Source organism: Palaemon carinicauda, chromosome 22 (genome assembly GCF_036898095.1).
Source record: "Palaemon carinicauda isolate YSFRI2023 chromosome 22, ASM3689809v2, whole genome shotgun sequence".
NCBI classification, from domain to species: Eukaryota; Metazoa; Arthropoda; class Malacostraca; order Decapoda; family Palaemonidae; genus Palaemon; species Palaemon carinicauda.
This window is the reverse complement of record NC_090746.1, coordinates 53,749,841-53,754,840: the sequence shown is the minus strand read 5'-3', so window position 1 is coordinate 53,754,840 and position 5,000 is coordinate 53,749,841. Positions and strand designations below refer to the sequence as shown.

Genomic DNA, 5,000 nt, shown 5'->3' with positions numbered 1-5,000 from the left:
ACAGTGGCTTCTTTTCCAACCTCTCAGACTTCGGCAAACTAAGCATAAGATGTCCAAGTTATCAGGTGTTCCATTTCGAGGGAACGTTAAAATCACGAAAGATTAAGCTATGAGAAACAATCACACAAAGCCTATAAAACTTACGGCCACCGGCTGAGCTTTGCCTACTGCTGGTGCCTGTGTTCTGATGATGAGCTGACGGTGATGAATGGTTGCCAGACGTACGATTCATTCTTAATAATTAGGGGGGGGGGTGCATGTCATGCAAGTTTTAGAAAATAAAATCATTGATTTCCCTCTTAATAAATGGAAGGATAAGACTGGAAAATATAAATTTAAATATCAAAAACACTAAAGTTACTAAAGTACTAGAACTATAATAACGCAGTTATAAATTTCTTATTTAGCCCATTATTAGGTTCGAGGTTAGCATGATACCAAGATTTGGTCAGGCAAGTCAATAGTCACGAACAATCCTAATTACAAGTAGTAATATTTGACTTTTATTTCTTAAAGGAACACTGTTTTTTTATGATACACCAATAACTCTAGAGGTACAAACTAAAAACGAAGACAGAAAAATTACTATTGAAGGTTTATGATAATGTGGATTTTTTATCTTTTGATTGAATTGATAGTATTGTGATTCTGGCGTTGGGATCCTCGAATGTCATCCATGGTGACAATCTACATAACCCTAGTTACCCAACCAGTATTTTACTAAGAACGTGTGTAAGGTTAGCTGTCCTAGCAACACCAGAAATAAAGCTAAAGGTGGCCATTTCACAGCCAGGACCAATAAGTCTTGCTTATCCCATTCCATTGAAGTATTGCTTAAATGCAATAAACCATGATGAATAAAAATGTAAAGCCTGAAACGCGACAAAAGAATGAGGTCTATTGTCGCAGATAACGCTACTTTAAAGCAAGGGCATTCTATTGGCCTTGCTTTAAAGCATGGAAGTTCCGTAAATCATATTGATTAACTTCGATATGGATTATAGGATTTATAAAAGGATATTCTAAACAAACAATCCCGTCAAAGATTGGCTTTACGATGACAGTGAACTTTTTGTTCACATAAATAATCCTGAGATTCTGGAACTTGGAAGCAGCAGTACTCTTCATGGGCTGGAAAAAAAAGAAAAAAAAACCGACGACCTTCGGACGAGATTCTACGCTGTTGCCAAGAAAAAGAAAGAAAAAAAGGACTTAAAATTGACAGCTTTCATAAACCGCATCATAATTTCATACACATTCCTCGCCGTTTGAACAGATATTACGTACATGCATATAAACGATAATATCGATGGCGAATTAATAGAATATTCAATGGTTCTAAAGGTTATTTGATTCCATATATAGAAATGTATTCCGCCCTTTATAGTTTATTCATACGAGCAAGTTTTATTTCCTTGATAGCGTACGTTACCTAATCGATGGCAGGACCATTTTCTCAGAAAAGGCGTGTCATGCAACTAGTAAGATTTACTCTAATGACATTTCACTGCAGTCGCTTGCTGCAAGCCTGCAAACGCCGCATTTTGGTGTGAGTGCTAGGGTAAATAAGGATGACCAGATTTCAAGTGACGTTATAATATATATATATATATATATATATATATATATATATATATATATATATATATATATATATATATATATATATATATATATATATAATTAAAAAATTATATCTAATTTGCATTTATACAACGCGATTTGTTTTTGCAAGGAATTTGTTTACCTTTATACTACCGAGGAAGTCAATTGATATTAGTGCCGAGTCACTACTAATAGCACGTACCTATGTACTGGTGTTAATTTCAATATAGACGAGAGAGAGAGAGAGAGAGAGAGAGAGAGAGAGAGAGAGAGAGAGAGAGAGAGAGATTCTTTATACCTAATATATATATATATATATATATATATATATATATATATATATATATATATATATATATATATATATATAATTTATTTAATATATATGTATATGTATATGTAAATATATATATATATATATATATATACATGTAAATATATATATATATATATATATATATATATATATATATATACACACATATATAGAACTTGATCATTATTATATTAATCCTTTATCCATCAACTTTTGTCAACGTCACCATACTCTAATATTGCTTTTTTTTTTTTTTTGCATGAGTCGAACGAATCTAACAAACACATTATAAATGAACTGCCAACAAATAAATAATCTTATACAATGAGATTTCGAGAGACAAGAATTCCCTGCAGGTCATATATAAATCAAGATTATCCGATCTTTGAGTGGCATGTCAACATGACTTATATTGAAGTATCTTGTACCTGGTTACAGAGAGAGAGAGAGAGAGAGAGAGAGAGAGAGAGAGAGAGAGAGAGAGAGAGAGAGAGAGAGAGAGAGTTGCTATCTCAGTTTTTAATATTTTTCGTATCATTGCTGTATATTTTTGGTCATAAATTATTCATGAGTTTAATTTACAAGTGTTCCTAGTCAATCTTTGAGGCTATATCACATGATTTATGAATAGGCTACATTTCCATTTGGTTATATGCCCAATGTAAAATTGCCAAAGAAGTAGCCTAGGCTATTATCTTTCCAACACGAATCTTTTTTAAGTGGAATAAAAGGGATATGCTGAAAAGACAGTATTCTTCCAAACAGAATAGAAGTAAAGAAAAAATAACCAATATGGGAGAAATGGTCTCCCACCCAGTAAGCCCATATAATTCTATCTTTTTCTGTTAATTTTTAAAATGTTTACAACTGCATAACATATCCGATCCGATCATACACTGAAATGTCTGCCCAACACGCAAACATTCCGATTCAATTTTATTCCACTTTCCTATTATAAAAAAAATCTATATATAAACTGCTCCTTACTTTCTACTCCATACCATCTTCCTTTCAATTCTCTTCTATCGCCACCTTTCAGATTTTACCTAAATTTAACGAACCTATCTTAAATTTTATAGAAAGCCCATGAATTTAGGAATACAAGTTAAATTGGTATGATATAAAACATAACTTACTGACAGAATGAATTACTATAACTTGTGTAGGAAGTGGAAACAATGTCTTTTTATGTGGTTACAAGCGCTGTGGAAAGATGCCTACTAGTTATTAAAAAAAAGTAACCAACAGACCATATTCACTTTTAAAATCATAAACAGTCTCAAAAGAATGAAACACTGAAGACCACATTTCTTTCTTCGTTTTCTTAATAACTGACAATTAAGGACTAGGGATAAAAACTTGATTAAGAAAGGGCACATTACCTAAATTTAGCTTATTGTAAACTTGCAGCGGGGTTTGCCCCTACCCACAATCTTTCTACCAGTAGCTCTGATAAACTCAGAAAAAGATATAAATATCCTTCACACTACCCCTACCCTTCCCCTCACTCGATCCGACATGAACCAGTAAACTCCCTGACAATCATGCCGTTATTCCTAGATGATTTTCCGAACAATTTGACAACAACGTGCACAGTGTGTATCAATGTGCATCGAAAAGTTTTAAAAAATGCTATTCACGCTAACCGTATCAGGTTACGGCCGGTATTACATGCGTGACTGCAGGTTGTTAAATTGCTCAGCGAGATTTAAGTAAAGGAAGTCGTGTCTTCGTCAGGTTGGAGAAATGACCGAATTGCGTTACCTCGTGATACGATTGATTTATTGACTCCTGCTGTCCCAGGGGAGGTTACATCCTTAGGGGACCCAGTTCCCTTTACCCTTTTGGGTTAGTTTGTTTCTTTTTGTTCTTGTTGTACAGTGTCCTATGTGCAACAAGTGTTATTTTCTTTAGTAGGGTGACTAGCAGAAACGCGAAATTATTGGGAGGATTAGACTTGCGTTAGTATGAAATAACAATTTTAATTATCCCGATTTTTATTTGCATTATTGTTAGGATTTTTTTTTTTTATAATTTATCTATGCTCTTATTCATATCGAATGATTAAAATTAACATTTTATCTTATAACTGAATATTCTTCCCCTAGATATTTAACTTTGCATACACAAAAATAAGAAAAGGGAATAACGCAAGAAGATAAAAATGACAATCGGAGTTAAAATAATTTAACACATACTTATAAACACAAGTGAGCAGCAGTTAAAAAATAAGGGAGAGTGTTGCGAGAAAGGGCCAAACGGACAGGATTATTACAGTACATATCATCACACAAAAGCACATACTTTTAAAATAATGAAAGTACAATCGAGTGACGAAGAGAAAACATTTACCTAAGACAACTTATAATTTCGGGAATGTAAAATGTTCAGAAATTTAAGCCCACGTCTACTACAGCAGATAAATATGATTGACCAAAAGTCAACGCAGATGTCTATAGGCTTCCAACAAACAAACTTTTCGTTTCATTAAAAGAAAGAAAGAAAATAGTACGAAACTAAATAAACACAGGGTCAACGTCACCCACACGTGTTGTTTTGGTCTTTTTCCCTGAGTACTCGACATTCATGACATACCGAACATCACTTAAGTATCTGTAGTGTAAAACAGAATGAACATAGTTTTAAAATTTACTCGTGTGAATGGCGCTTGGCAAACATATCCGTCGGCATTTTTGTGGTATAGTCTACTCTGTAATCTCTTCAATCCTCATTTGTTTGGTTCATTTAAATAAATAGAAGACGCCAGTAATGGGATAAAAAACATTTACTGAATGGAGGGACGATTATTTGTTCTTAGCTTAATCGGGGCAAGATGTTAACAGGTGAAATTCCCTACTAGATAAATACTTTATCCTCACAAATTTATCTTCTTGATAGTTAAAAGAAAAAAAAATATTTTTATTTCGTTTCGTTTTAAATCGGAATAATTTTCCCATTACAAAATGAGGGGCAGTTTTGGTACTGTCTTTTAGGGAACTTGTTAACATGAAACTAAAGAAGATAAAGACATCAACTTGGATAGAATTAATTTGTTATTGTGTTTGGCCACATGGCATGA

The 5,000-nt window shown here is 33.1% G+C and overlaps 1 protein-coding gene across 1 annotated transcript in view; it reads right to left on the bottom strand.

The window, feature by feature from the left end:
- Nucleotides 1-74, bottom strand: part of LOC137616445 (mitochondrial glutamate carrier 1-like) — a 176,338-nt gene extending 176,264 nt beyond the window's left edge. Inside the window, 1 exon segment of the mRNA XM_068346198.1 lies at nt 1-74. This exon segment is cut by the window's left edge and continues 61 nt beyond it. The gene's annotated coding sequence lies outside the window, so the exon portion shown is untranslated.
- Nucleotides 75-5,000: the final 4,926 nt, after the last annotated feature.